This window comes from Procambarus clarkii, chromosome 61 (genome assembly GCF_040958095.1).
Source record: "Procambarus clarkii isolate CNS0578487 chromosome 61, FALCON_Pclarkii_2.0, whole genome shotgun sequence".
NCBI lineage: Eukaryota > Metazoa > Arthropoda > Malacostraca > Decapoda > Cambaridae > Procambarus > Procambarus clarkii.
In genome coordinates, this window is record NC_091210.1 from 30,024,457 (window position 1) to 30,046,648 (window position 22,192).

Here is a 22,192-nt window from a genome sequence, read left to right on the forward strand (position 1 = left end):
TCCCACACACACATATTCTGCAATGTACAATATTTTATGTGAATTTTACTGAAGGCCTGCTTCAGGATTCGAACCCGATTCATAGTGCTACACATCAAATCAAATTTGGTTTGGAACTCTTACCCTTACCCTTAATGGTGTCTTGTCACTCAAGGAACATGACGACCTAGTGGATAAGTATTTCAACTTCATTGAAGTCCTAGAGGTTGCTCCTGTCTCTTTTTTAAAGTACAAGCTGCTTCCGACACTTAACGTGTCGGCTAAGCACTCTTTTCTGCTTGAAGTCAACCTTCAAGGTAACGTAAATAGAAAAATCTCACAAAAAGCATTCGACATATCAGCCTTTGTGATGTGTAGAGCGTTATAATCTTCGAGGGTTTTGAATGCTTGAATAAACCTTTCTGGACAATTAGGAACTGTACCCTTAAGTAAAGACCCGTACACCATACCCTTGCAAATATTAATGTTATCATCTAAAATCTCACTATATTTTTCCAGATTGCTAAAACCTTTGGAAATATCTAAATAATTAACATGCATATTCGATATGGAAAAACTCAGACCGTAACCAAGAGCAGTCATCGTATCATTATCCAGTTATTTACTAGAAATATTAATAACGAAGTCGTTGTTGGAGTGTTTGTTCCAATGTTCCAGTCACTCTATATAATATATATGCAGCAAGCTTGAAGGGTCCCCAAGCTAATATGCAACAGAAAACTCGTCACCTCTGAAGGATTCGAAACCAGACAGCCAGAGCTCCATACACCATAGCATGTACAGTACTTTAACCACTAGGACACAACAGACTGTTGTGTACAGTTACAAACCCATTAAGATTTCAACTTAGATTCAACAGAGCAGAAGAAGTTGTTAAACACATATGCCAAAATCTTACTGAAGCGACCATACGAGTCATAAATACTCATACTCCGCCCAAGTAAAACAGAAACAAGCAACACTTAGTGGGCCAGCCAGAGGCTTAGGGCCCGCGCAGGAATATCCCTGCAAAAAAAAAAAAAAAAAAAAAGACTGTTCAAAACCTTTAACCCAATTCCTGACAGCACTCGGTGACCTTTTTGGTCATATATATATATTATTAAATATGACCGATAAAGTAAGATTAATAATTCTAACACGAATTTTCTCTATCTTTCTTACATTTCTTTTCACGGTTGATGGTAATTCAAAGATCAATTCTCCAAAATTCTCCAGACACAAAGCAGAACGCTTAAAAAGAGACCAACGTCATCTATGCCTTCAAATGCCATCTTGGGGACTGTAACCCTAAAAAAAAACAGTATATAGGCAAGCCAACAACATCTCTTTCCAGGCGTTTAACGATGCATAAGCAACAGGGCTCCATTAAGGAACATATAATCTCTTCCCACAAACAAACCATCACCAGAGAAATCTTAGCAAACAACACAGAAATCATCGATAGATACAGCGATAGCAGGCGGCTTGACGTCTGCGAGGCACTACACATCAAGAAGTCAACACCAGCAATCAAGAGCCAATTAATGCACAACTATATTCTACCCACCTCAAGACTCCGCTCCAATATAGATGCATCAAGAAATATGGACCAATAGGCTTTCTACAATTACTTCCATTCAATACCCATTGTTTCGTGTTCTGTCTTGTATTTGAATTTAATACTCATTCAATACCCATTGTTTCGTGTTCTGTCTTGTGTTGGAATTTAATACTCATTTAATACCCATTGTTGAAAGTTCGTTTTTCACCTCATCCACCTCACCCAAATGTAGATATAAACCTCAAAGATGTGTAAAGCTCTATTCAGTTTCAGTTGTGTGTTTGTAAACTAAAGTCTTTGAAAATGTAATAAGTTTTACAAAACGCGCTCAAGTGTCGCGTCAGACTAGAAATAAAAATGAATTTTGGAGAATTGATCTTTGAATTACCATCAACAGTGAAAAGAAATGTAAGAAAGATAGAGAAAATTCGTGTTAGAATTATTAATCTTACTTTTTCGGTCATATTTAATAATATATGTCTACAGAAAAGACTGCTACCAAAATATACTAATATATATATATATAAATATATATATATATATATATATATATATATATATATATATATATATATATATATATATATATATATATATATATATATATATATATATACACCGACAACCCTATTCCAGTAGCTGAAGTTTATAACTTTTTTAGACACTCAACCCACCAGGGGACTCGAACACTGGCCAACAAGGTGGCAGTTGCATGCTGTATCCACTACACCATACTTCAAAGCCATAAGAGAGGTAGGAATTCTGGGGTATTTAACCAACCAGAACTCCAATCCTCTCCCAGGCAATGAGATAGTGTGGGACCTCTGATGCTCTTTCATCGGTTCCTGTTATATGGGAAAACTCAGTGCCAAATGCTTAATGCACAGACTACCCTATTCCAGTAGCTGAAGTTTATAACTTTTTTAGACACTCAACCCACCAGGGGACTCGAACACTGGCCAACAAGGTGGCAGTTGCATGCTGTATCCACTACACCATACTTCAAAGCCATAAGAGAGGTAGGAATTCTGGGGTATTTAACCAACCAGAACTCCAATCCTCTCCCAGGCAATGAGATTGTGTGGGACCTCTGATGCTCTTTCATCGGTTCCTGTTATATGGGAAAACTCAGTGCCAAATGCTTAATGCACAGACTACCCTATTCCAGTAGCTGAAGTTTATAACTTTTTTAGACACTCAACCCACCAGGGGACTCGAACACTGGCCAACAAGGTGGCAGTTGCATGCTGTATCCACTACACCATACTTCAAAGCCATAAGAGAGGTAGGAATTATGGGGTATTTAACCAACCAGAACTCCAATCCTCTCCCAGGCAATGAGATAGTGTGGGACCTCTGATGCTCTTTCATCGGTTCCTGTTATATGGGAAAACTCAGTGCCAAATGCTTAATGCGCAGACTACCCTATTCCAGTAGCTGAAGTTTATAACTTTTTTAGACACTCAACCCACCAGGGGACTCGAACACTGGCCAACAAGGTGGCAGTTGCATGCTGTATCCACTACACCATACTTCAAAGCCATAAGAGAGGTAGGAATTCTGGGGTATTTAACCAACCAGAACTCCAATCCTCTCCCAGGCAAAGAGATAGTGTGGGACCTCTGATGCTCTTTCATCGGTTCCTGTTATATGGGAAAACTCAGTGCCAAATGCTTAATGCACAGACTACCCTATTCCAGTAGCTGAAGTTTATAACATTTTTAGACACTCAACCCACCAGGGGACTCGAACACTGGCCAACAAGGTGGCAGTTGCAGGCTGTATCCACTATACCATATATTGGATATTTCCAACACCGAATACAACACTGTTGTACTTATTACTAACTCATTACTTATTACTAACTTTACTAATTATTGTAGTAAGTAAAATTAACAACACGTAGAATTCTCATGTACTAATAATTTCATCTGTGCAGTAGGCTAGAATTCTCACGTCACCCGACGCCAGTATTGCGTCAGATTTCATTACAATAAACACATTATATCCAATGTATGTGAGAATTAAATTCGATTCTCTATAACTAAGGCATTCTGTATGATAACTAATTACCAATGATTTGACCTCCAACTAAGAGCCAAATAGAGCGTTGGAGTCATAGCGATTATCTAGTAAGAAAAGTTAACGTCACCAGTGAATGCCATGGGGAGACATTAATTCCTCTCCCTTATATATTTACTATTCTTAAATTGGCAAATAATAATATTTTCCTCCTCTAAATAATAAACCCGTCTAGTCTTCAACATTTCAAGCGTAAATGCGAGAAATATTAATGTTCGTGACAATAATTTGTTTTATGAATGCGGGACGCGGCGTGGGTTGAGAAATCTTGCCAGGACGCGTGGAGAGCCGCTCTAAGGCAGACCTGCGCATACCGTACTCACAAGGAGACGCCATTGCCCAGCCATTAGGGCAGACGTTATCCATCCTCAGATGAAAGTCGCCACTGTGGGGCGTGAATAACCTTGCAGATAATATCTTCAGCTGGTGCTGGTGTCAGATAAGGAACCTTTGAACCTGGTTCTTGACGACACGTGACCAGCTAGTGAAGCGCGCCACTATCCAGGATAGGCCTAGCCGGAGCCTGGGGACGCGAATTACGGCAATCTTAAAACTTATACAGTGCCCTTTCAGCTAAGTATATTCCCTTTATGTGGTGCATCTGGTAAAGTGTTTTGTAGTAGCTGGGTGATTGACCGTTACGATGCACGATAACATCTAATAACAGGTTAATAATTTTACCACCTGTAACTTTCAATTTCTTGAATATAGAAATTCAGTAGTTAAATTAGTTGCTACTGTAAATATTTGTCTTGCAGCACGTGAGAAGAATTCTCCCTGCCGCCTTCTCCTATGTTAATCCGTCCCATTCATCAGCCAGCCGAGTCCAGAGAATTAGAGGAAACACCGTGGCTTACATAAAGGAATCGTCTTTAAGCTAAGATTCTTTATATTCATTCATGAATTTATTGCAATTCTTTATATGCAGAATTCCTCAGGATTAACATGTGTTTATTGTGACTCTCATTACTATACTTATAATCTATGTTCCCATTCATGGTAATGACATCAGTTTCACTATAATTTATAGGATTAGATTATTATTAATTGGATTAGTGAACGAACCACACTAGTTCCTGGACGTACTTACCTCCAGTAATAACCCCCCAATGTGGGTGTTTGAGGGTTTGATTCATTTAATTATACAGCCCAATAATTATTTCTATGATCATATTTTCTAGTATTTTATCAATAGTTACTGGTTCATCTAGGAATTATCTAATGATCAGTAATTCTCAGTTTCCCTCTTTACTATAAAAGCGGGTGGTCCTTCGTAATTTAATTTACTACATTAATATTTAAATAATCAGATTCAAGCCCCAAATATCCCACATTATGGTCCTTCGAACCGGATAGGCATTAAATTTATAATTAAAATATTAATCATTTATAACTAATCCTTGTGTGACATAAGCTAGACTAACTATTTAATTAATTGTGTCAACTAACAGTGTAGCACATCAGTTAGTCTAGATCACACTAACATATTGCTACTTTCACCTCATGTATAAGGTAGCTTTAGTGGGTCATAGCCAATTACCCACAACATTTAGACCTACACTTCATGCTGAAGTAGAATCTTTAGGTCACCAAGAGCAACAGCTCATAACCTTATATTAATCACTAACACCAATTAAGTGTTAACCATTTAGGCTATACCAATGTTTCAATGTATGGCTGTCAGCAGACTGTCCATTATAGCCTGAATCCATGTTATAATTACTGATTCACTCAAGTCAGTGGATCATTAACATTTAGGGATCCAGTATACTAATATAAATTACTGATCTCATACTAGTTAATCATTACTAACACTGATAACATTTTATTCCACAATTAGGAGTACATTTAGGAGTTAGGTAATATGTATGGCAGTAGAATACTTGCCAATAACAAATAATTCCTTTGTGTTCATTTAATTTCTTATACACATAATTATACAAGTGTATATTATATAAAATACAAAAACCCAAAAACACAGCACAATTATTTGCACATTACTGCACCATAATATAATCTTTGCCAACCTTTATTAGGTAGCAATTTAGGCTATGATTGTGTTGAATTTGGCACAAGCATAGACTAAATATAGTTGTAGTTTCTTAAGTAGAAATTCTCACGACTAGGCTTGAGCTAGTTAGTGACACATATATTATTCATTTTGTGCTGACCCTATCAAGGGTGGGATAAACCATTTATTTTGTAATTATTTTATTGCATATTTCTATGTATGTCTTTGAGAGTTACTGTAAGTCCACTACCCATCCGAGGCTAATTTAGAAGAGCTAAGCTGAGGAACACCTGTAGTGAGACCAAGGTACCACTCAAATCTTAGTTGCTTATTATTAGGTAGGTAGCTAACCTCTAAATGAGGTAAATTACAACCAGCCTCAAGAAATACCAGGCTGTCAATACTTATACCTGCTCTACATCAAGGAGCAGACACCATAGCTATACAATTAGCTATATAAGCCTTATAAGGCTCAAATTTACATCCAGAATGGACACTTCTGAAATATTAAAGAGAATCAGTATTATCTTGAGAAGTCTCCAAAAGTACCTATCAAGACGACTTAACGACTGTGACAACTGTTTAGAAAACAATCCAATTGACTTCTTCGAGTTCAACCTCTACACGGAGGCAGCTAACGAAAAATATGTCCAGGTGAAGGAGACCATCGAGGTTTATAAAGACAAACTCTTTAGCAGTAATACTGACCCAGACGAATTAAGTCAGATCGAATATGATCTTGATGAATATGAAGATACCATTCAAGACCAGTTAGATCACTATAAAAGAGTGCTTGCGAAACAAAATGATCCTGATTGGATAGAATGTTTTTGTAGAAAAACTACAACCGAGCAAGCACTCAGTTCAGATGAAATACCTGAACTACCTCAAGATGAGGAGAATCCTCTAATCAATGCTGATCACTATACAAGATCAACAACTGAAGTTCAACCTTCATTTTCTAACCTCTCATCTAATACAGCTTCATGTGATGATTTGTTTACAGAGTCTGATCAAATTTCGGACCACTCTTCTCAATGTTCCCTGGATTCTATAAGTTCAATACATAAGGCTACTGAATTAACTAGCTTATCACCAGAACCCAGAGAAACAAGTGAAGCTGCAGATGAAACAAGTGAAGCTGCAATAATCAGTGAATCTGAACCAGAAAATGATAAAGCTAATGCTGCAGCAGCAGTCGAAGCTGTAATCAAAGCTGAGGCTAAGCAAGAAGCCTAAAGCAACACAAGTAATGGTCACAATTGCTCACAACAGCCTTCTAAAGTAAGTGCTAACAATGAGAAGACTATTATAAACCTTGTGCACCAATTATTAAATTTATCTTCACCAGAGCAATCAGTTGACTCTTTACAAGCCTTTAGTTTTCAGCTTGAGTCACTGATAAATTCTTTCAGTAAAGAGGTGGATCACCCAACTACTGAGTGGATGACTAAAATTATCATCCAGAGAAAATTGTCTGGTGACACACTTAATAAATTATATGTATGCCAGAATGGTAATACCCTGTCAATGCAGGATATATTTACAGGTTTGCGTAATATGAGCAATCATACAGCAGACCAAGCAATTAATGCTAAATCTGAAAGCACCAAAACTGTACCTACATCAGTTTCCTTACCAGAAACTCCTAAAGTGACACTGTCACTAGGTAACAAAGGTGCTAATAATCAATGTAACAACAATCAGTCAAATACTGATTCATCAGTGAGGCCTAAGAGTCCCACAGGTGCTCCTAAGAGACCTAATAGTCCAAAGAGCACCCCCAAGAGCCTATTAATGGTTCCCCAGAGTACACCAAGTACTCACAAGAGAATAAATAACAAGCAAATGCAAACAGCAAAACCATCACAACCTGCAATTACTGTTTTACCTAAACCGGTAACCCCTAAACGATCTGTAGGATGGGGAATGTGTTTGTTTTGCAATCAAAAACCTTCTCTGTACAAATGTAATAATTATCCTAATAGAGACACAAGAGTCAGACGACTCAAACAGTTACACAAATGTACTAGGTGTCTCAAACCACATAATGTTAACAGCTGTGAAACCCCACTGAATACCTGCAATAGGTGTAGAAGGGGCAAGCATCATGCTGCACTGTGCAAATCAGTTAGGACTAATTATGTCAATCCTAGAATAGGACGTAGAGAATCTACACCAGTACAGTGCTGCAAGGTGCGAGATGTGTACAGCGTAACTTCACAAGCATCTCAAGTGGATGCTGCTTTGCCTACTGCCCAACTTCAAGTGAAGAACAGAGGAGCCAAGATCACCATACGTGGACTATTTGATCAAGGTTCCCAGAGAACTTTCATTACTCAAAGAGCAGCAGAGGCACTTAATTTACAACCAATAGGACAGGTAAAATTAAACTTGTCAGGGTCCATGATAAATCGAGGAACCCATGAATACTCAGTAGTTCAACCGATTGTACGACTAGCTAGTCATGCCAAGGCTGTCCAAGCCATTGTTGTAGATCAAATACCTTTTGACTTAAATATTAAGGCTCTGGGGTACACAGCCCACTTCCTACAGGAACGTGAAATTAATTTGGCTGACAACAAGTTAACGTCTGACCGCCTTAAAAATGTAGATGTACTAGTAGGAGCCGACTACTATTACCAGTTCATAACTGGACATGTTAAACGATTGGGAATGAATATGCTCCAATCTGCAGGTGGCTACTTACTTACTGGTAAAGTTCTGAATGTGAACAAGCCTAAACTTGCCAATAATAATAAATTAGTCAGCAGTAAATCAATTCTCCAGCAGCAAGCTAAAAGGAGAAACACAGCTGAGTAATAAACTCAGATTGAATGTAGTGCAATTGATACTCGCCGACATGTTTCATAGCTCTCAGTGAAAACCAATGGTCCGTACTCAAACAAGTACAAGTCACAGCGACCAAACTATTGAATTCACTGCAGACCTAGCATTATTCTCGACAAGTAGTAATTGACCACACTCAGTCTTCCTAGGTAAATTGTAATGTTGGGCTAGAGAATCTAGTACTCCCTAGGTAATTAATAATGTTAGGCTAGAGAATCTAGCACTCAATGCCACTGGCATTTCCTGAATTTAGTAATAAATTCATTAGGACCACTGGTCCACTATACTTGTGCTTAAAGGTTTGCCAAGAAAACCTTCTTAATACCATGTTTTCTGCACTAAGAGTTAGTGATAAATACTTGCATTAATTTCTTTGAGTTGTTTTTCTTTCGTTTCTGCTTATTTAGTGTAGGAGCGCAGCACGAACAAACTTGCAAACTTACTAATACGTAAGCGAATTTACAGAGAACTAATATGTTTAATGCATTATCGTTAAACATCAGCATTGTTAATTAACATGCTTCATGAGTTTAATATAGCTCACCTTAGAATTAACGTAATAATATGAGTGCTTGTTCCCCATGCGTACGAGCTTAATATTGCTCGCCATGACAATCGAACGCTTTTATGTTCACCATGCCACGAGCACTGCTCGTCATGATAATTGAATGATGCAAAACTCCACCTCGTTAATTCGAGTTCAATGTAACTCACCCTGTTAGCACTGCTAACGAGCTCACTGTAGCTCACCCTGTCAACACTGTTGACGAGTTCACTGTAACTCACCCTGTTAGCACTGCTAACGAGCTCACTGTAGTTCACCCTGTCAACACTGTTGACGAGTTCACTGTAACTCACCCTGTTAGCACTGCTAACGAGCTCACTGCAGCTCACCCTGTCAACACTGTTGACGAGTTCACTGTAACTCACCCTGTTAGCACTGCTAACGAGCTCGCTGTAGCTCACCGTGTTCACGAGTTCAATATAGCTCGACCTGTTAATGAGCTCTATACTGCTCACAATGTTAATTCGAGTACATTTTTGCTCACAATTAGCTTAGTCCCTTACTTAGGTAGGTTAGAAATTCAAACCATTTATTTAGGTAGGTTTAGGGAATTTAGTTAGTGTCAACTGAGTACTAGCCTAATCTGTACTCACCATTAATTGCAGTTGACTATACTTCTAGAGACTGATTTAATAAACTCCATTTCCTGTAAAGGTGATTTCGTACTAACCAGTTTACAGTGTCAAGCCTATGAGCTGCCATTTAATTAGCTCATAAGTCAGAATGACTAGGCTACTAATCTCACTGTCGACTCAGAATTTTCCTTGATTTTAATGAATAAACTTTTCAGTTCTCTACTTTTCTATTATTTTAGCTAGTTAGCAAATTAGTTGTACCATCAGTCAGAATGACTACTGCACGGCAGTGCACATTAAATTCAACTTCCTCATTTGAATTTGGGGTGATCATGATACTGTGTGATGTTATTGTCTAGTAACTCAATAGTTACAAGTCACAGCGGCCCTAGACAGTCACCTTACTCTAGTGTCATAGTCTCCTTGATCTTAAATGACTAATAATACTTTACTGTATAATCATACAATAGTGTTATCAGTTCTTAGGAACTTATTCTGAGTTTGCCTACGATTCAGCAGCTACGTAATACACCATGACATGTCACTGCGACCCTAGTTGTTGAGTTTATTGTGAGCTTTAGAGAGTTCCTGATTACCGATAACTTAATCATTTAATGTTTCAATATTTAATACATGTTTCCACTAAGGGAAACAGCAAGCATATTACAACTCTAAACAAGAGTAATTCCTTTCACATCCCACTTAGACAACTATGATGATGCTGCGATGTGACATCACGTAACAAAACATTACACGTCACTATGACCCAGAATATCGCATCACCGTAGATTCTGTTAGTTTAAATTGTGTGAGTTTAAATCTATAAATATTGTGTAGGCTATAAGCAACATGTTTCATTTGACATGTAAATAGCAAGATTCAAGTTCTTGTAAGTCCTTGATAAATCTGGGACGTTCGATATGTGTGTACTAATATACTAACATATTAACATACTAATGTACTAATCTTAATATCACTTCGGGATAGGTCAGTACTACACAGTACACTACGACCCTAGAATCCTCCCCCCGGAGTTATGTTGGATATTTCCAACACCGAATACAACACTGTTGTATTCTCATTACTTATTACTAACTTTACTAATTATTGTAGTAAGTAAAATTAACAACACGTAGAATTCTCATGTACTAATAATTTCATCTGTGCAGTAGGCTAGAATTCTCACGTCACCCGACGCCAGTATTGCGTCAGATTTCATTACAATAAACACATTATATCCAATGTATGTGAGAATTAAATTCGATTCTCTATAACTAAGGCATTCTGTATGATAACTAATTACCAATGATTTGACCTCCAACTAAGAGCCAAATAGAGCGTTGGAGTCATAGCGATTATCTAGTAAGAAAAGTTAACGTCACCAGTGAATGCCATGGGGAGACATTAATTCCTCTCCCTTATATATTTACTATTCTTAAATTGGCAAATAATAATATTTTCCTTCTCTAAATAATAAACCCGTCCAGTCTTCAACATTTCAAGCGTAAATGCGAGAAATATTAATGTTCGTGACAATAATTTGTTTTATGAACGCGGGACAGCGTGGGTTGAGGAATCTTGCGAGGACGCGTGGAGAGCCGCTCTAAGGCAGACCTGCGCATACCGTACTCACAAGGAGACGCCATTGCCCAGCCATTAGGGCAGACGTTTCCATCCTCAGATGAAAGTCGCCACTGTGAGGCGTGAATAACCTTGCAGATAATATCTTCAGCTGGTGCTGGTGTCAGATAAGGAACCTTTGAACCTGGTTCTTGACGACACGTGACCAGCTAGTGAAGCGCGCCACTATCCAGGATAGGCCTAGCCGGAGCCTGGGGACGCGAATTACGGCAATCTTAAAACTTATACAGTGCCCTTTCAGCTAAGTATATTCCCTTTATGTGGTGCATCTGGTAAAGTGTTTTGTAGTAGCTGGGTGATTGACCGTTACGATGCACGATAACATCTAATAACAGGTTAATAATTTTACCACCTGTAACTTTCAATTTCTTGAATATAGAAATTCAGTAGTTAAATTAGTTGCTACTGTAAATATTTGTCTTGCAGCACGTGAGAAGAATTCTCCCTGCCGCCTTCTCCCATGTTAATCCGTCCCATTCATCAGCCAGCCGAGTCCAGAGAATTAGAGGAAACGCCGTGGCTTACATAAAGGAATCGTCTTTAAGCTAAGATTCTTTATATTCATTCATGAATTTATTGCAATTCTTTATATGCAGAATTCCTCAGGATTAACATGTGTTTATTGTGACTCTCATTACTATACTTATAATCTATGTTCCCATTCATGGTAATGACATCAGTTTCACTATAATTTATAGGATTAGATTATTATTAATTGGATTAGTGAACGAACCACACTAGTTCCTGGACGTACTTACCTCCAGTAAAAACCCCCCAATGTGGGTGTTTGAGGGTTTGATTCATTTAATTATACAGCCCATTAATTATTTCTATGATCATATTCTCTAGTATTTTATCCATAGTTACTGGTTCATCTAGGAATTATCTAATGATCAGAAATTCTCAGTTTCCCTCTTTACTATAAAAGCGGGTGGTCCTTCGTAATTTAATTTACTACATTAATATTTAAATAATCAAATTCAAGCCCCAAATATCCCACACCATACTTCAAAGCCATAAGAGAGGTAGGAATTCTGAGGTATTTACCCACCAGAACTCCAATCCTCTCCCAGGCAATGAGATAGTGTGGGACTTCTGATGCTCTTTCATCGGTTCCTGTTATATGGGAAAACTCAGTGCCAAATGCTTAATGCACAGACTACCCTATTCCAGTAGCTGAAGTTTATAACTTTTTTAGACACTCAACCCACCAGGGGACTTGAACACTGGCCAACAAGGTGGCAGTTGCATGCTGTATCCACTACACCATACTTCAAAGCCATAAGAGAGGTAGGAATTCTGGGGTATTTAACCAACCAGAACTCCAATCCTCTCCCAGGCAATGAGATAGTGTGGGACCTCTGATGCTCTTTCATCGGTTCCTGTTATATGGGAAAACTCAGTGCCAAATGCTTAATGCACAGACTACCCTATTCCAGTAGCTGAAGTTTATAACTTTTTTAGACACTCAACCCAACAGGGGACTCGAACACTGGCCAACAAGGTGGCAGTTGCATGCTGTATCCACTACACCATACTTCAAAGCCATAAGAGAGGTAGGAATTCTGGGGTATTTAACCAACCAGAACTCCAATCCTCTCCCAGGGAATGAGATAGTGTGGGACCTCTGATGCTCTTTCATCGGTTCCTGTTATATGGAAAACTCAGTGCCAAATGCTTAATGCACAGACTACCCTATTCTAGTAGCTGAAGTTTATAACTTTTTTAGACACTCAACCCACCAGGGGACTCGAACATTGGCCAACAAGGTGGCAGTTGCATGCTGTATCCACTACACCATACTTCAAAGCCATAAGAGAGGTAGGAATTATGGGGTATTTAACCAACCAGAACTCCAATCCTCTCCCAGGCAATGAGATAGTGTGGGACCTCTGATGCTCTTTCATCGGTTCCTGTTATATGGGAAAACTCAGTGCCAAATGCTAAATGCACAGACTACCCTATTCCAGTAGCTGAAGTTTATAACTTTTTTAGACATTCAACCCACCAGGGGACTCGAACACTGGCCAACAAGGTGGCAGTTGCATGCTGTATCCACTACACCATACTTCAAAGCCATAAGAGAGGTAGGAATTCTGGGGTATTTAACCAACCAGAACTCCAATCCTCTCCCAGGCAATGAGATAGTATGGGACATCTGATGCTCTTTCATCGGTTCCTGTTATATGGGAAAACTCAGTGCCAAATGCTTAATGCACAGACTACCCTATTCCAGTAGCTGAAGTTTATAACTTTTTTAGACACTCAACCCACCAGGGGACTCGAACACTGGCCAACAAGGTGGCAGTTGCATGCTGTATCCACTACACCATACTTCAAAGCCATAAGAGAGGTAGGAATTCTGGGGTATTTAACCAACCAGAACTCCAATCCTCTCCCAGGCAATGAGATAGTGTGGGACCTCTGATGCTCTTTCATCGGTTCCTGTTATATGGGAAAACTCAGTGCCAAATGCTTAATGCACAGACTACCCTATTCCAGTAGCTGAAGTTTATAACTTTTTTAGACACTCAACCCAACAGGGGACTCGAACACTGGCCAACAAGGTGGCAGTTGCATGCTGTATCCACTACACCATACTTCAAAGCCATAAGAGAGGTAGGAATTCTGGGGTATTTAACCAACCAGAACTCCAATCCTCTCCCAGGCAATGAGATAGTGTTGGACCTCTGATGCTCTTTCATCGGTTCCTGTTATATGGAAAACTCAGTGCCAAATGCTTAATGCACAGACTACCCTATTCTAGTAGCTGAAGTTTATAACTTTTTTAGACACTCAACCCACCAGGGGACTCGAACATTGGCCAACAAGGTGGCAGTTGCATGCTGTATCCACTACACCATACTTCAAAGCCATAAGAGAGGTAGGAATTATGGGGTATTTAACCAACCAGAACTCCAATCCTCTCCCAGGCAATGAGATAGTGTGGGACCTCTGATGCTCTTTCATCGGTTCCTGTTATATGGGAAAACTCAGTGCCAAATGCTAAATGCACAGACTACCCTATTCCAGTAGCTGAAGTTTATAACTTTTTTAGACACTCAACCCACCAGGGTACTCGAACACTGGCCAACAAGGTGGCAGTTGCATGCTGTATCCACTACACCATACTTCAAAGCCATAAGAGAGGTAGGAATTCTGGGGTATTTAACCAACCAGAACTCCAATCCTCTCCCAGGCAATGAGATAGTGTGGGACCTCTGATGCTCTTTCATCGGTTCCTGTTATATGGGAAAACTCAGTGCCAAATGCTTAATGCACAGACTACCCTATTCCAGTAGCTGAAGTTTATAACTTTTTTAGACACTCAACCCAACAGGGGACTCAAACACTGGCCAACAAGGTGGCAGTTGCATGCTGTATCCACTACACCATACTTCAAAGCCATAAGAGAGGTAGGAATTCTGGGGTATTTAACCAACCAGAACTCCAATCCTCTCCCAGGCAATGAGATAGTGTTGGACCTCTGATGCTCTTTCATCGGTTCCTGTTATATGGAAAACTCAGTGCCAAATGCTTAATGCACAGACTACCCTATTCTAGTAGCTGAAGTTTATAACTTTTTTAGACACTCAACCCACCAGGGGACTCGAACATTGGCCAACAAGGTGGCAGTTGCATGCTGTATCCACTACACCATACTTCAAAGCCATAAGAGATGTAGGAATTATGGGGTATTTAACCAACCAGAACTCCAATCCTCTCCCAGGCAATGAGATAGTGTGGGACCTCTGATGCTCTTTCATCGGTTCCTGTTATATGGGAAAACTCAGTGCCAAATGCTAAATGCACAGACTACCCTATTCCAGTAGCTGAAGTTTATAACTTTTTTAGACACTCAACCCACCAGGGTACTCGAACACTGGCCAACAAGGTGGCAGTTGCATGCTGTATCCACTACACCATACTTCAAAGCCATAAGAGAGGTAGGAATTCTGGGGTATTTAACCAACCAGAACTCCAATCCTCTCCCAGGCAATGAGATAGTGTGGGACCTCTGATGCTCTTTCATCGGTTCCTGTTATATGGGAAAACTCAGTGCCAAATGCTTAATGCACAGACTACCCTATTCCAGTAGCTGAAGTTTATAACTTTTTTAGACACTCAACCCACCAGGGGACTCAAACACTGGCCAACAAGGTGGCAGTTGCATGCTGTATCCACTACACCATACTTCAAAGCCATAAGAGAGGTAGGAATTCTGGGGTATTTAACCAACCAGAACTCCAATCCTCTCCCAGGCAATGAGATAGTGTGGGACCTCTGATGCTCTTTCATCGGTTCCTGTTATATGGGAAAACTCAAAGTTATATGGGAAAAGCAATCAACAGCCAATTAATGCACAACTGTATTCTACCCACGTCAAGACTCCGCACCAATATAGAAGCATCAAGAAATATGGGCCAATAGGCCCTTCGCAGTTACTTCCATTCTTCCCTTTAACTTACAAAATATTATATCCATTGTTTCGTGTTCTGTCTTGTGTTGAAAGTTTGTTTTCACCTCATCCAAAACTGTTGTAACATATCACCTAACCCAAATGCAGGTATAAAATCGAAGCTGTTTAAACTCTGTTCAGTTATAGCTGTGTGTGTGTACACTAAAGTCTTTGAAAATGTAATAAGTTTTACGAAACGCGTTCAAGTGTTGCGTCAGACTAGAAATAAAAATGAATTTTGGAGAATTGATTTTTCAGTTACCATCAACAGTGAAAAGAAATATAAGAAAGATTGAGAAAATTCGTGTTAGAATTATTAATCTTACTTTTTCGGTCATATTTAATAATATATATATATATATACTAATATATATATATATATATATATATATATATATATATATATATATATATATATATATATATATATATATATATATATATATATATATATATATATATATATATATATATATATATATAACTGAAAACTCACACCCCAGAAGTGACTCGAACCCATACTCCCACAACTGGTATGTACAGGGACGCCTTAATCCGCTTGACCATCACGACCGGACATAAGGAAGTGATAGCCGAGGCTATATGAACCACTTCCCCGCCGGCACTCGGATGGTAATCTTGGGCATAGCATTTTATCAAATCACCTCATTCTTTGGGGCACACGTGAGGAACACAAATGCAAACAAGCCTGAATGGTCCCCAGGACTATATACAACTGAAAACTCACACCCCAGAAGTGACTCGAACCCATACTCCCACAACTGGTATGTACAGGGACGCCTTAATCCGCTTGACCATCACGACCGGACATAAGGAAGTGATAGCCGAGGCTATATGAACCACTTCCCCGCCGGCACTCGGATGGTAATCTTGGGCATAGCATTTTATCAAATCACCTCATTCTTTGGGGCACACGTGAGGAACACAAATGCAAACAAGCCTGAATGGTCCCCAGGACTATATACAACTGAAAACTCACACCCCAGAAGTGACTCGAACCCATACTCCCACAACTGGTATGTACAGGGACGCCTTAATCCGCTTGACCATCACGACCCCTCACGTGTGCCCCAAAGAATGAGGTGATTTGATAAAATGCTATGCCCAAGATTACCATCCGAGTGCCGGCGGGGAAGTGGTTCATATAGCCTCGGCTATCACTTCCTTATGTCCGGTCGTGATGGTCAAGCGGATTAAGGCGTCCCTGTACATACCAGTTGTGGGAGTATGGGTTCGAGTCACTTCTGGGGTGTGAGTTTTCAGTTGTATATAGTCCTGGGGACCATTCAGGCTTGTTTGCATTTGTGTTCCTCACGTGTGCCCCAAAGAATGAGGTGATTTGATAAAATGCTATGCCCAAGATTACCATCCGAGTGCCGGCGGGGAAGTGGTTCATATAGCCTCGGCTATCACTTCCTTATGTCCGGTCGTGATGGTCAAGCGGATTAAGGCGTCCCTGTACATACCAGTTGTGGGAGTATGGGTTCGAGTCACTTCTGGGGTGTGAGTTTTCAGTTGTATATAGTCCTGGGGACCATTCAGGCTTGTTTGCATTTGTGTTCCTCACGTGTGCCCCAAAGAATGAGGTGATTTGATAAAATGCTATGCCCAAGATTACCATCCGAGTGCCGGCGGGGAAGTGGTTCATATAGCCTCGGCTATCACTTCCTTATGTCCGGTCGTGATGGTCAAGCGGATTAAGGCGTCCCTGTACATACCAGTTGTGGGAGTATGGGTTCGAGTCACTTCTGGGGTGTGAGTTTTCAGTTGTATATAGTCCTGGGGACCATTCAGGCTTGTTTGCATTTGTGTTCCTCACGTGTGCCCCAAAGAATGAGGTGATTTGATAAAATGCTATGCCCAAGATTACCATCCGAGTGCCGGCGGGGAAGTGGTTCATATAGCCTCGGCTATCACTTCCTTATGTCCGGTCGTGATGGTCAAGCGGATTAAGGCGTCCCTGTACATACCAGTTGTGGGAGTATGGGTTCGAGTCACTTCTGGGGTGTGAGTTTTCAGTTGTATATAGTCCTGGGGACCATTCAGGCTTGTTTGCATTTGTGTTCCTCACGTGTGCCCCAAAGAATGAGGTGATTTGATAAAATGCTATGCCCAAGATTACCATCCGAGTGCCGGCGGGGAAGTGGTTCATATAGCCCCGGCTATCACTTCCTTATGTCCGGTCGTGATGGTCAAGCGGATTAAGGCGTCCCTGTACATACCAGTTGTGGGAGTATGGGTTCGAGTCACTTCTGGGGTGTGAGTTTTCAGTTGTATATAGTCCTGGGGACCATTCAGGCTTGTTTGCATTTGTGTTCCTCACGTGTGCCCCAAAGAATGAGGTGATTTGATAAAATGCTATGCCCAAGATTACCATCCGAGTGCCGGCGGGGAAGTGGTTCATATAGCCTCGGCTATCACTTCCTTATGTCCGGTCGTGATGGTCAAGCGGATTAAGGCGTCCCTGTACATACCAGTTGTGGGAGTATGGGTTCGAGTCACTTCTGGGGTGTGAGTTTTCAGTTGTATATAGTCCTGGGGACCATTCAGGCTTGTTTGCATATATATATATATATATATATATATATATATATATATATATATATATATATATATATATATATATATACATATATATATATATATATATATATATATACATATATATATATATATATATATATATATATATATATATATATATATATATATATATATATATATATATATATATTAGTATATGACTATATATATTATATATATATTATATATATATATATATATATATATATATATATATATATATATATATTGCAGGTGGTGGAGAGGGTTAAGGCGTACCTGTTATGCCAGTTGCTGGAAGGTTTCTGTGCTGGCTAGGGTTCGAGACTCCTGGTGGGAAAGTGTTCTAAAGTTGTATATATATATATGTATATATATATATATATATATATATATATATATATATAGCCAGAGAAATCCTAGTAAACAACACAGAAATCATCGATAGATACAGCGATAGCAGGCGGCTTGACGTTTGCGAGGCACTACACATCAAGAAGTCAACACCAGCAATCAACAGCCAATTATTGCACAACTATATTCTACCCACCTCAAGACTCCGCTCCAATATAGAAGCATCAAGAAATATGGACCAATAGGCTTTCTACAAACACTTCTATTCAATATCCATTGTTTCGTGTTCTGTCTTGTGTTGATACTTTTAATACCCTATTAATATTCTCTAATGCCACATCATCCTTCCCACCTCACTCAAATGTAATGCCACATCACCCTTCCCACCTCACTCAAATGTAGATATAAAATCAGGGAAACGCAAGTTCTAATCAGTTGTGTATTTGTGAAGTCTTTGAAAATGTAATAAGTTTTACGAAACGCGCCCGTGTCGCGTCAGACTAGAAATAAAAATGAATTTTGGAGAAGTGATTTTTGATTTACCTCCAACAGTGAAGCATAATGTACGAAAGATTGAGAAAATTCGTGTTAGAATTATTAATCTTACTTTTTCGGTCATATTTAATAAAATATATATATATATATATATATATATATATATATATATATATATATATATATATATATATATATATATATATGTATATATATATATATATATATATATATATATATATATATATATATATATATATATATATATATATATATATATATATATATATATGACTGAAAACTCTCACCCCAGAAGTGGCTCGAACCCATACTGCTAGGAGCAACGCAACTGGTATGTACAAGACACCTTAATCCACTTGACCATCACGACCGGACAAAAACTGATGGTAGCCGAGGCTATTTAGCCCATCAGCCCGCCGGCACTCTGATGGTAATCAATCATTATCAAATGCTATGCCCAAATGAGTATAAGATATAAAAGCAGATAACATGTTTATACGGACTGTATGTTCATTTATGTCATCGTATAACACATACAAATAAAAGAACTTGTGTGTTCATGGTTAGGCTTCGGCTTATGTAGAGTTTAAACACCTTACCCTGAGCTTTCTTGCACATGAAGTGGAACTCCTCGGTGACTTTCTCCACCACCCAGCGACCGTCAGCGTCCGAGGCGTCCACGGCTGCAGCACCGTACCCATTCAGAGACCTGCCGCCCATACCACACTTCAATACATGGTATTCCCAGCTTAAGGGGCCCGGTGCTCAAAAATATTCGTCCATGTATGAAATATAGTGAAAATTGTTAAACAAATCTCCAATTTATTGTCTTCAGCGTCGTGAAAGTTTCCTCCCAATATTTTCAGAAATGGATTTTAGACAAGTTTTTAAAAAGAACATTTTGTTGATCAGGAGAACAGCTCTTATTAACTGGGACTGAGGGATGATGCAGTAACAAGGAGATGCAAGTACCTGTCTGATAAACAAAGAAGAAGAATAGTAGTAGTAAGGAGGGTCCTCAGAATGTATATGCAGCTGGTGCCTTTATAGCACCGATGAGTAATACATAATAACACAAATAATAATGAATATGCTTTATTTTGTTATATATCACATAAATAAATTGCTCAATGTTATTATCTGTTACTTTCACTAATGTCCCAAAAACTAAATTTTGGGGGACATTAAATTTTTTTTTTTCGGGGGTGAAATTTATTATTTATTTATTTTTCCTTTGTTTATTAACTGATTTTATTGTAACTTCTACATCATGGAGAATGCATACCTGCCACTGACTATGTTAAACTGGAATGAAATTTGTCAACAAATAACTGGCTTCTGCAGTTACCTTTGTTCTTATAATCTTAAATAGGGTTTTGAAATGGTCAAAAGATTGGCAAATGCAGTTTAAAGCTGATAAATGAGGCTAGGTAATGATGATAAAGTTACAAGATACGAGCTAGATGGTGTTGAGATTGCGAAGTCGGATTGCGAAAGGGATCTGGGAGTCTTGATTAGTAAGAATTTAAAACCAAAGGATCAATGCATGAATGTTCGTAATAAGGCAAATAGGACACTGGGATTTATTATTCGAAGTGTTAGTAACAAGACACCTGGTGTGGTTCTCAAGCTATATCTTGCTCTAGTTAGGCCCCATTTAGATTATGCAGTTCAGTTTTGGTCGGCATACTAAATAATGGATATAAATTCACTTGAACATGTCCAGCGTAGGATGACAAAGTTAATTCCCCAAATTAGAAATCTTTCATATAAAGAAAGATTAGCAAAGCTTAAATTGCATTCACTGGAAAGGCGAAGAGTTAGGAATGACATGATAGAGGTTAACAAGTGGATGAATGGACATAACAAAGGAGATATTAATAGGGTATTAAAAGTATCAACGCAAGACAACACAAAACAATGAAGTATAAATTGGATTAGATTAGATTTAGGAAAGACTTGGGTAAATACTGGTTCGTAACAGAGTTGTTGATTTGTGGAACCAAGTGCTGCGAAACGTAGTGGAGGTGGGGTCCCTTGATTGTTTCAAGAGTGGGTTGGACATGTATATGAGTGGGATTGGGTGGTTATAAATAGGAGCTCCCACGTATGGGCCAATAGGCCTTCTGCAGTTACCGTTGTTCTTATGTTCTTATAAATCGGTCACAGCTGTCAGGACTTAGGACTACAGTTTCATTTTATGCTGATTTTTTCGCAGATTTCAAACTCTATTTTGTTTGTATCCTTAGGCTGTTTTGATGATTAGGGACCTGATCAGGGCTTTATCATTTATATTATGACTTCATATTAGATCCCCTAAATCATTATAATTATCCCTATATTTTGTTTGTTTATGGGGTGGGGTATTTTTTTTTTTACTTCATTTCAAAACATATTGACCTACATCTTTCACATATTCGAATACGAATGCCAAGCAATATTTACTAAAATTTACAAGATATAACAACAATTCAAACTATATATCTATTGTCAAGAAGTTTACCTTCATTTTTCTGTATGAAAAGGATTTTCAACTTTGAAACTGAGTAAAAAATTAAGTTTCTGAGCAATTATCACCATTTTTACATATTATGTGCAAAGTTCTTAGTTCTAGGGTTTCTATTTGAGCCTTTATTCATAAACCCATAACTTTGAGAGGTATACATTTTTGCATCTAAATTTTGCACATACAGTATTTCGAAGGCCACATTTATTTATTTATTTCTTTTTGCAGTAAACTGTACTCTCAAACTAAATTTCTCAAATAGAAAATTTAGGTTATATGGCATTCTGAGCCCACAATGAAAAATAAAAATTAGTAACATTTTGAATAAATTTGGGTAATTTGATATTGTCATTTTTTTATTTATTATATGTTTATATATATATATATATATATATATATATATATATATATATATATATATATATATATATATATATATATATATATATATATATAAATATGGAAGGGAGTACCACCTCTAGCTGGAAGAAGGGGGACCCATAGCCTCGG

General features: G+C 38.6%; 1 pseudogene; it reads right to left on the reverse strand.

Moving 5' to 3' along the window:
- Nucleotides 1-22,192, reverse strand: part of LOC123751800 (macrophage mannose receptor 1-like) — a 111,041-nt pseudogene that overhangs the window by 66,798 nt on the left and 22,051 nt on the right.